General features: G+C 40.9%; 1 long non-coding RNA gene across 1 annotated transcript in view; it reads right to left on the reverse strand.

Annotated features, from left to right (window-relative positions):
* The window catches only part of LOC107975796 (uncharacterized), a 56,528-nt gene that overhangs the window by 11,255 nt on the left and 33,102 nt on the right, over positions 1 to 12,171 (reverse strand). The window contains exon 2 of the long non-coding RNA XR_001719263.4: positions 409 to 577. This is a non-coding gene — a long non-coding RNA (uncharacterized LOC107975796). The remainder of the gene's footprint in view (positions 1 to 408; positions 578 to 12,171) is intronic.

Here is a 12,171-nt window from a genome sequence, read left to right on the forward strand (position 1 = left end):
CGTGCCCAGCCAAACATAGGTATTTAATTCAAATTTTGGTGAGATACATTCTCGTCAAATATTTAATAGGTGTTAACCCTGTTAAATATTCGGAAGCAATTATAAAAATAATATTGTGCACCTACCATTTTAAAATTCAGCACACATTTTACATCTATTAAAATGCACAGGTATTGATAACAGCAATAGCTACTGACGTGAACTGAGTACCTCACCTGTGCCCATACTGAGGGTTAGGGCAGGGATTCCCTCATCCTCATGCTCCCCATGAACTGCGCGCTGCCCACGACTGAGGCTCAGGGCTGCGGGCTTGCGTGCATTCACTCACACAGCCTCCAAACAACCCCAGCAACCTCTGATGCCAGCATCGCTGAGATGCCGGAGGGCTGGTCTTTACCAGGGTCGTACCTCTGATGAGGGAGGACCAGGACTAAACACAAGCAGGTTGCCTCCCGAGCTTCACCAGTGGGCCACACCACTCCACAGAGCCCTCAGTGGAAGGAGTTTCTGCTCTCCTGCCTGCAGGGTTGTGTGGTGGGTGGAGCGAGTATCCATCTTCCTCATCTTGGTCACGCCCCTAGAGGAAGAGCAGCAGCCAATGAGATTGATGAGCCCATGACACCCACAGGCCACGGCTGCTACCTCTGTGGACAGCCTCAGTCAGAGGTCGCTCCTTAACCGGGGTGCCCTGGGGATCAGGGTGTGCTTTCTCCCTCTTGTCTCCCCACGCGGAAGGGGAGAGGGCAGCAGAAGGAAGCCCACCCTCTCCTACATCTGCCCACAGCCGAGACCCCGCATCCAGGGAAAGGGGCTGTAGGACTTTACTCTGCCTCTTGCTCACACCTCTGGTTGGAGGAGGGAGGGAGCCTAGATCCCTGGGAGCCTTACCGGCAGCAGTCAGGAGCTCTGCCTCCCTCCCCCAGCACTCTGCCGTGTGAACACTGCCAGCTCCACTGTCAGGATGAAGCAATGGAGACCCAGAGTGAAAAATCATGCTGAGCACATGGCAGATCAACCTGGGTCCTCATGACTCCAATGCCTTTGATACACATTTACCCTCTGGAATGACAGAATTATAAAACCTAACACAATTTGCTATAAATAGATTAATTCTTCCCCTTTCCCCTGATAGACAAGACTATTGATAATTAGTCATTTTTAAAACCAATAAAAATTTTTATCTTTAAAATATATTCTAAAAATTGAATTAAAACCAAAACAAATCTTTAAGAAAAATCAGTATTTTCTTTTCTGGAATCTCCTGGCTACTCCCACGTATCACCTCCAATTGCACACACAGACTCAGATTCTTTTGTTTTGTTTTTGTTTTTGTTTTTGTTTTTGAGCCGGGGTCTCACTCTATGGCTCAGGCTGGAGTGCAGTGGCATGATCATGGCTCACCGCAGTCTCCATTTCCTGGGCTCAGGTGTTTCTCCCTCCTCAGCCTTCTGAGTAGCTGGGAGTACAGGCACACACCACCATGCCCTGCTAATTTTTTTTTTTTTTTTTTTTTTTTTTAAGACACAGCATCTCACTATGTTGCCCAGACTGGTCTCAAACTCCTGGTCTCCAGTGATCCACCCACCTTGGATTCCCAAATGGTCTCAAGTGATCCACCCACCTTGTAATCCCAAAGTGATAGGATTACAGGCATGAGCCACTGCTCATGGCCTCAGATTCATTTATGTGAAGTTCAGCTCAGAGACCTAAGGTACAGCGTACAGTCTTGGAGCCTCATGGAACACATCCTCTTTCAATGTCAAATTAAGGCTGTGGAGCTCACATTCACCTGAACAGTTTATTTCACGGTGCTACATTTCTATCTGTGTTACAAAACCTTGCAATTATTAAATTACCTGCTCTAATTTTGTTGAAGTAAAATAAATCCACATCATTTTTAGCCTGTGCCAACCTTTCAGTTGTTTTAAAATCCTGCACTTAAACGTTCATTTCTACTTTTCTCTAAAAGAAAACAATTGCAAATGTCTTTTATGAAGAATTCAGCTCAATATTTCAAATAAAAATATAAAATTTCCCCATTTAATTATTTTAGAAATTGCATTGTGATAAAAAAAGCTAATGATTTGGGCAGAGACTTTAAAATTATAAGTAATGTTTATGCATGAATAGTGATGTATGATTTAAAAAATTGTAAATCTAACAAGAAACATTTAACTTTGAATATGCCTCTATTTTCTTTTCTTATTCATATTCTTTTATCAAACACATGCATTGAACACCTCCTACATCGAGAACAAATAAAAATGAACTAGACTTATTTCTAGACTCCAGAACATTCACTGGCTAGTTCTTCCTTTCCTAGAGAATGTAGGAGCCTCATTCTACCAGGAGAAGGAGAGGGATGCTTGCATTGAAATAGACATTTGCTGAGTCTTACAAACCGAATGAGGAAGCATCCCCGGCAATTGTGTACAAAGATGTGTGAGCATTGCTAGTCTGGGAACATAATGAGTGTGTCATTTCTGCATAGTGGGTGGGTGCAGAGTGGCTGAAGTTGGAGCAGAGGCGGAAAGGTCGTGGCTCTCTAAGGCCATGAATCTCCTACGGAGGATGTGGCCAGACCATCAGCTCCCTCCCTCCAGCTCTCCTGCAACGACCCTGGACGTTTTAGCACCCTGTGGCTGACAGGGTGAGCAGTGCTCACACAGCTGGTATTGTGACTGCTGCCGGGTTTGTCTACTCTTTGGCTCCCTAATTCATTTCCTGCTCAAGCCACCTGATACACAACATCTCTTTGCTGAGGCTACTCTTTCAGGTTTATTGAATTCTAGGGAGTCTAAGAAGGGTCCTCATTCCAGAAATGCCCTATGAACTCGTGATTCTCTAGTAGACATCAGTTTGTTATAACTCTACGGCCTGATCTCCCATCATGCTTCATGGTTCACTAACCATGAACTCTGTGTTTCATGCCTTCCATGAACCAGACACAGGCTCTTTTGGGCAGCCCCATGGCTCCACCACTCCGATGGTAGACGTTAGCAAGTTGCCCTGTGTTGTGTGAACATTGCATGACTGAGTCATCAAAGGAATGGCCAGAGGAATATGAAAGTTCCCAGGGAAATTTCAGACCACATGAAGTCCCTTGCCGTTTTCAGGCCCCTAAATACGGACCTATCTTTTTAGCCTATTAATTTTATTTAAATATTTTGAAGAAAGGCATATTTTTCTTCTTTATTGAAATATAACATGTAACAGAAAACAATAGCCTTTCTAGACTATCAGCAGCACCCCAAAAGGCCTCTCCACAGCCCCTCCCTGTCATTAGCTCCATGTTCCCAAAGAGAACCACCCTCCTGACTTCTAGCACCACACATTGCCTTACTGCTTTTTGAGCTTTCTACAAAGTGAATCAATATGTCTTTTTTGATGTCTGGCTTCCTTCCTCAGCATCATATGAGGTTCAACCATGTGGTTCAACCTTACAAGTAGACCAGAAGTTACTTATTAATCCTCCATATGAAGATGGCTTCTTTCCAATTTTTGACTGTAAACATTCCATCCATGTCTCTTGTTGAACATATGCACACATCTCTGTGCTTATATACCTAGCAGTGGAACTGCTGGCCCGTAGGGTATACAAATACCCCGTTTAAGTAGATGTTTCCAAGCAATTTTCCAGTGTGTTCCTGCTAATTTACACTCCCACCAGCCATACAGGAGAGTTCCAGTTGCTCCACATCTCCATCAATGCTTAGTTTTTTTTTTCATCTTTTTTATTTGGTATTCTGGTTTTGTGAATGGATTCCACATTTTACTTTAATTATGAATTTTTTGATAAATTATAAAGGATTCATATCATGTGCTTATTGAATATTTGAATATCCTCTTATATAAAATGTGTACTTGTCTATTCTCTAGTTTTCTATTTATGTGTCTTCCTTATTAATTTGCAGATATACTTTATATATTTTGAATATAAACCATTTATTGTACCTCTTCACTTACTTATAGATGTCTTTTGGTACACAAACATTCTTAATATTAATGTACTCAATTTTTATATTTTTATCATTTATACTTAGCAAAATGTATTTATCAAGAAATTTTTCCTTGCCCAAAGAACATGAAGATACTTTGCTATATTGCCTTCTAGAAGGCTTTATTTTTAACCATTCATATAGACCTGCAGTCCACCTGGAATTTATTTTCATGTAATGTAAGAAGAGAGTTTCTTTATTTTCCATGTGGATATAACATTGAATCTAGTTTTTTTGCTTTTTGTTTTTTAAAAGAAAAACATGTTTTTCTCCACTGTTCTTTAGGCTCACTTTTGTTATAAACAACAAAAAGCATCTGCAAAACAAAACACACACACACACATTCTTATGTATGTGCATTTTGTCTTTTCTGCTGTAATATCAGGAATGCAACATTGCTGAAACTACTGCAACTGTATGTTGTAAATCTCCATGTTTATGGAGTAAGTCCTCCTGATGCGCTGGCTCTTTTTAATATTCTCTTGACAGCTCTAGGCCTTGTGTATTTCTATTCAAATTATAAAATCATTTTGTCAGTTTATACCGCAAAAAGACCTACTGAGATATTGAATCTGCATATCAACTTGTGGATAACTTTAAAATATTCCAATATGTCAATCTTTAAAATAATCCAATTCATAAATATAGACCATCCCTATTTTGTTTAGTATGCATTAGTTAATAGCAATCACATTTTATAGTTTTCTGTGTAGAGACATTTATATCACCGATTTTTTTTCTGGGAAAGTGTTATGTTTATGGTGTTATGTAGGTTATCTAAATTTTAATTTGTCTTTTTGTAGTTGATTTTCTTATATTGACTTCTATCCAGTGATGTGAAGCAAATATTCCTAAGTTCACTTATTAATTCTCATAATTTACCTGAAGATTCCTCTAGAGTTTCTATATCCATAATTGTGTTATCTCAGAATAAGAATTGCTTTGTTTCTTCCTTTTCAATCCATGCACCTATCGTTTCTTTTACTTGCCTTACTACAGTTGTTAGAGGCCCCAGTAAAATGTTGAGAAGTTCAGTGCTAGAAGGCAGCCTTGTCTCCCTCCCAGTACCCAAGGGAAAGCTTTGAACATTTCACCAGTAACTATGATGGTTGCTGTAAAATTTTTGTGAACTTCTTTTATCAAATAAAGTTTCATTTTTTCTCTAGTTTCTAAGATTTTTATCATAAACAATTATTGAATTTTATGAAAATTTTTTCTCCATTGATAAAAATGATAATACATAATTCCTCCTTTATTACGTTAATATGGTGAATCACTGATTTTCTAATATAGAATTGTCTTTTATTGTAATGAATCAAATGGGTATGGCGTATTAACTACATCGGTAGTTATCAATGTTTTCTTTATGAAAATCTCCTCAAATTACCTAATTTGAATCTACAATCCATTTCCAAGTATTCAACAACACTGCAGCTTTTTTCATTTTTTTAGTTGCAATCTTAGAAGAAAGCAGCATATAGTTAGGTTTCATCTAAGCATAGATAGGCATTTTAAAGATTTAGAGTATGTATAATTAGTGTGTTTACTGATATGGTTGATTTTACCTCTGCCATCTTACTATTTGCTTTATATTACTATTTCCACCCACTCTGTCTTACTTTCAGTTTCTCTTCTTGCCTTATTTTGAATTGATGGAGTGGTTTTTATCCCATTTTCACCTCTACTATTTTTGTAATTAGATATTCTTTTCTATCTTTTTAGTGGTTACCCTAGAGATTGTAGCAGGTATTCTTGACTTGTTAAAAGTCTCATAGTAATTTGTACCTCACCACTTGCCAGATAGTGCAAGAGACCTTTGCACAATCTAAGGACATTTATCATCTCCTGACATCTTTTTTTTCCATAGGTTTTTTGGGGAACAGATGGTGTTTGGTTACATGAGTAAGCTTTTTAGTGGTGATTTGTGAGATTTTGGTGCTCCCATCACCCAAGCAGTATACATTGTACCCAATTTGTAGCCTTTTATCCCTCACCACACCCCCCAGTCACCCCTTCCCCCAAGTCCCCAAAGTCCATTGTATCATTCCTATGCCTTTTCATCCTCATAGCTTAGCTCCCATTTATGAGTGAGCATGGAATACTATTCAGCCATAAAAATGAACACATTCACAGCAAACTCTCCTAACTTCTATGTCATTGTTGAAGAGAAATTTACTTCCTGTCTGTAACTTTTTACCTTAAAAATAATTTCAAACATACATACTAAAAAGGTGCATTCTAGTACAGAGAAACATTGTATTCCTTTTACTTTAAACATTTTTGCCACGTTAGTTTTATCATTTGTTTCCTTGTCTTTGTAGATATTTTTTCATGAGCAATTTAAAAGTACTTGCATTCATTATGCCCCTCAACTCAATACCTCAGTATATATTTTTAATGAGGATGTTTTCTTATGTAGCTAAAATAAAGTTTACAAATTCAGGAAATTTATCACAGATATACAATTTTAAATAATCTACATTTAATATTTTAATATTGTCAATTATCCTTTATAGCATATTTTCCCCCACCACAGGATTCAGTCTGCAATGCCATATCCCATTTATCTTTTGTCTTTGGTCTTCTTTAATCTAGAATAATTTCTTGTCATAAGATTGACAATTTGAACAATACAGATAAGATATTTCATATCTTCTCAGGGTATCCTGATCCAAAGATGCATGATATCCATCTGCCCTTGGCCAATTTTGAGCAATTTATAATGAGAACTCTGACTCCCAAAAATATTAACACTTGTAATCATTTGCTCTAATCTACATTAAAATAGTTTCAGAATTGCTATAAACACATCAGGCAAAACATAAACCTACTACTGAGAGCGCAAGATTTGATTAAAGGTTTTATTCTGAAGAATACAGTCTTGTAATCAAACTACCATCTTTGAGTTATTTGCAATTGATGTAAGAGTTGCATTCATTTATTTCTATTTGCATTCATTTTTATTTTTTCTTAAAATTGTCAATTTAATGTACTTTTGGAATATATACAATATTAACATATTTCCCAAACTCAAAACTCGATGACATACCTAGAAAATTAACTCTACTCTGGCCACGGGGCTGCATCACCCTGTTCGGCTCCCCAGCATCATCCTGTCCTGATTCAACACACTTTTCCACTTCTCAGCTCATTAACTAACCGTACTATGAGCTCAAGAGAATGGAGTTCATCGCAATGCCAAGCAGTGGCACAGTTTTATAGAGTGCACATGAAAAACACCTCATCAGAACTCAATATCCTCTGCTGCAAACTGGGGATACCTAGAACCCTCCCTCACTTGTCTCACAGAGCTGGTGGGGACTAGGGTGATGGAGCAGAGAAGTGATTGATACTTGGGTCAGGACTAAAGAAGTTACCTAATATTACCAGTGGCATGAAACCATTCGTGACTGAGCTACTTCTCATAAGTATTATAAGTAACCTCTTGGTCCACCTAATTTTGTAACAATAAATGCCTTATTACAGCCATTCTTTTCTGGAAATTATCTATTTGAGGTTCAGAAAATATGTATTCAATTTAAAGGAGCCAAATTTTATTATATTCCCAAGTCTGCTCTCTACTTTTCTATTAAATGATTTTAAGAATGATAAAGAGAGAACAATTGTCATATGATTGGCTCATACACAACTTTGGCCTTGGAAAATCCCTAAAAGTCCCTAAAATAAGCAAACTGCAGTTGGTAACCCAAAATCCAAAGGAACAAAACAACTGTAGTGTTTATACACATTGTGACCCCACTAGCCAATTAAACTCCTGATCGCCAGCAAATCTATTTATTTTTCTTTTTGTATTTGAGTAGAATGTAAACTGTGAAATGGCTTTGCTTTTTCATCTGCATGAAAAAAATGATATGTCCCTTGAAGCACATGGCATGTGGTAGTTCACCCTCAATCCATCCTGGCCACCTACGTCAATCCAAATCACCCACCCCACATTAAGTGAGGGATTGGGATCACCTCCCCAGCTCCTGCCCACATTCTAGGGGAATTCAGTATCAGTGCAGGTGACACAGCCAAGATCCCCAGGACATGTCCCTGGATTGTCTCACCTACAATGATCTTTATTCCCCTCCGTTAAGACTTTAGAAACCCCCATGCCTCAGGGCAGAAATTACAATTTGAAGTATCCGCAGCCCAAACAGATTGATTAGTCCCTCCCATTGGGTGAGGAGTGCACTGCAGTTTGAACATAGCCCAGGAGGCAGAAACTGTGCTCTCCAGGGAGGGGAGAGTTGTGAGCAAGGACCCTTCTGCCAACTGCTGCCCCATGTGAAGGAGCCCACCAGGACTGATCTTCTGGCTTACTAAAGAAGAGATATCCAGACTTTTTTGTACACAAAACCTGTTTATTCAAGCCTGGTTCCACTAAAAGGCAAAACAACCTAGACAGCAGTAAAAGTGTGCTGTGGTCCCAACTAAATAAATAGGCCCTGATTCTCAACTTCCAACCTCTGCTTTCAGCCTCTTCTCATCTCAGGGCTGACCCATTCATGAAATTCAGAACTCTGCCATCCTTCTTGGGTGGCCACTGCCTGTCCTTCTTGCCCAGTTGCTCTGTTCGTTCTTAAGCCTCATCCAGACAGAGACTTTGGCTCTGCCTCCTTCCCAGTCTCTCTGCCACCTGTCTCCACCTGGCCCCCCCAGGCCTTACACCTGGAGGCATCACTTCAGTATCTCCTGGGCCCTCCCTCTCTCCCAGATCTGTCCTAACCTGTGTACCTGTCCTAACCTGTGTACCTGTCCACTGACAACAGCCTTCCAGGAACCTTACCCTGCTGTGCTCCTTGGCTGGAGCTCTCTCAAGGACAGATATGTATGCTTCAGCGTCTGCCAGGCCCAGGCTCAGGACTTGTAGAAGGAATGTACTGTGTTCTGGATGTGTGTGTCCCCCCAGAATTCATATATTAACATCCTTACTCCCCAGGTGATGGCATTAGAAGGTGGGGCCTCTGGGGGTGATTAAGTCATGAGGATGGAGCCTCATGAATGGGTCAACATCCTTATAAAAGAGACCCCAGAGAGCTTCCTCACCCCTTCCACCATGGGACAACACAGCGAGAAGGCACTGTCTATGAACTAGGAGTCCTTGCCAGATGCTAAATCTGCTAGCGTCTTGATCTTGAACTTCTCAGTCTTCAGAGCTGTAAGAAATACATTTCTGTTGTTTATAAACCACCCCATTTATAGTAATTTGTTTTAGCAGCCCAAATGGACTAAAAGCATGAAGGAAGATATTTTCCAATTTTTCTAAAAAATAAGATTTAAGATCAGACCAACCACCCACTAACCTGTTAACCAACGACAAGTTACTTAATCTCTAAACCTCAGTTTTCTCATCTATAAATGGGAGCAATATGACATAGCCCAGAGTTTCTATGAAGAGCAAATGATCTATGGCAGGCCCTAGGCACAGCACATAAAGCATAGAAGCATCCAGCCACTTTTTACTGTTATTACTATTGTTGTTGTTATCTTACATTTAATCAGTGAGGGACATCTTGCTTTCCCACCCTGTGATTTCACATTGGCAAACTTCAGTCTGCTACAATCTCTTCTCTCAGTAATGGGCTGTGGATGTGCAATACCAGCAGGAAGCAGCTTCCCTAGGGCTCTACTACAAGGTGGGCACCAGGGGCACAGCTGGGATGTAGCACTCTTCCTCCCTCAGGTTTTCAGGCTAGTGAGGACCAGCTATCTCACACACAGCCCGTCAGAAAGATACACAAAGTGGCCTGCTGGCCCATTCTCTTGCTGGTCCTGCAAACAAGAGGCTGGGGAACTACTTAAAGAAGATTGGGATTGATTCTCTTGGCCCACACCATAAAATGAGAAGTCATCACTGCGTGGACATCAAAGCACACAGGGGCCAGGTGCTTCTCAACTACATAATTCTCTATGTCCCTCCATGTTTAAAAGAGGTGCAGGAGTGAATCCAAGGATGGATGACCAGGGTCTTTATGAGAGAGGGGAGGGGGTGTGAATGCAAAGATGGGTAAGGCCTGAACCCGCCTGGGCTCTGGGAGCACAGAGTCCTGGGAGCAGGCAGGGTGGCAGGAAAGCATCGCGCCTCTAGAGCCAGACTGCCTGGGTTTGTTTTATTTTTCCCAGCCCAATTGAGATCCAATTGACAGACGGAAACAGTATATATTGAAGGCATATATGTGATGATTTGATATATGTACACACTGTGAATTGATCACTACAATCAAGCTACTTAACATATCCATAACCTCACACAGTTGCTTTTTGTGTGGGGTGGGGGTTGGTGGGAACACTTAAGATCTACTCTCTTAGCAAATTTCAAGCATGCAGTACATTATTATCAACCATAGTCACCATGCTATACATTAGATCCCCAGCACTTATTCATCTTATAACTGCAACTTGGTACCCTTTGACCAACATCTCCCCAGCCCCAGCCCCAACCCCAGCCCCTGGCAACTACCATTCTACTCTCTGTTTCTGTGAGTTCCATTTATTTCCATTTCAAATATAAGTGAGATCATTGACTGCTTGGGTTTAAATTCTGGCTCTGACCCTTCCATATGTGTGACCCTTGGCAAGTGCATACCTAGCTGTCAATTTCTCCTCTGTCAAGTGGTGACAATGTGGATAGCACTGCCTGAAAATATTGTCACAACAATTAGGTAAAATAATACGAACAATATGCTTAGCACTGCGCCCGGTACATAGCAAGTTCTGGATCGATGTTCTCTATTTTTAATAGTAAAGATGTACATGAATGCAGAATTAGAGCACAAATGATAATGACCATGGGGCTGCACCAAACATTGTATTAATAGAATAAAAAGGGAGCAAGTGCATTGAGGATGAGATGATTCAGTTGGAGATGCAGATGGTGGTGCATAAGAATGAGAATTTGCCAAGTGACAAATAACAGAGAATGTTCCAGGGGGAGAGGGGAGCACGCACAAAGTATAGAAATATGAACGGTTGTTCTTCTCCACCTCACCCTGTGAGTTTTAACAAAGGAAACAATCCCCTGACAGCTCGGCAGATGGAAAGCAGCAACTATCAGCCAAGATTAGCCAGGAGTTAGTTACAAGGCCTCTATAAAACTTTAAGAGAGGGATCCAAGCCTTGGCATTTGTGCAGTTGAGCTATTTAAAAAATAGCTACTTTTATAATACGGCATGTGGTGAGGTCACTTCCATTTTTCACTAACTGAGTTAATGTTCTTTGTTGGATGTTAGGCCTGGTTTTCCCCCAAGCCCTGCAGAAAGGAAGGCTGAGTCCACACTCAACCCACACTCAAGGGGCCACTGTCTGGCTATGAAAGCAGTCTGAGGCATAGCAGTCTCTCCTAGAATCACTGTGTGTTGGCTCTGTCCTGGTGTGCCCCCGACTGATCGGGGTACCTTCAGCTTCCTTGAAAACACCAGGACACAGACCAAAGCTTTGAGAAAACATATGACTTTTTAATTATCTTGCTTTTATTCTTACCTGCATTTAAATTCCAGGTGCCCTAATCTTATTTTTGTCTTTTTTCTTTCCCCATTATTATGATTCCATAACCCATACTTATTAAACCAACTTATCCATCTCACATCAGACTAGATGTTTTTCCTTTCCCATAAGTTTTGCAATGAGTTACTAGAAAGCGCACCTTTGTCAGGTGACATGGAAGGTGTGGGCGGGTGTAACCACAGACTCGCGCACGAGTGCCTGCCATGAGAGACATCAGGCCCAGATGCTCTTCTCCCTGGGAGTCCTGGGCCCACAGGAGTTGAGAAATTCTTCTCTCCAGGGGTAAGACTGCAACATATCAAGGTTCAGTCCATTCCCACGCAAGGGATGAGGAGCAGCAAATTTAGGGGTCTTTGGCAATGTCCTCTGTATTCCTAATTCCTTCCAACAGGTTTTCATCAAGGATAGAGCCATTTCAGCCAACCAGTCAGGCCAGATGAGCAGAAGTTCCCAGTGGCTGCATCGTAACTGCTGAACCCAAAGCTGCTCCCTTGTGACGAGCCTGCTCCCCTGTTCAGGCCACCTGCAGGTGTCTCTGACCTCTGTTGGGACTCAGGCAGGGTGGGGCAGCCCTAAGCAAAATTTGAATGCAGAGTCCACCAATTCTTGGCTGTGACCCCTAGAGAAAGTTCATCACTGTGCTGTCAATTTCTTCACTTGAAAG

The sequence above is a fragment of the Pan troglodytes genome, chromosome 6, assembly GCF_028858775.2.
Source record: "Pan troglodytes isolate AG18354 chromosome 6, NHGRI_mPanTro3-v2.0_pri, whole genome shotgun sequence".
Lineage (NCBI taxonomy): Eukaryota > Metazoa > Chordata > Mammalia > Primates > Hominidae > Pan > Pan troglodytes.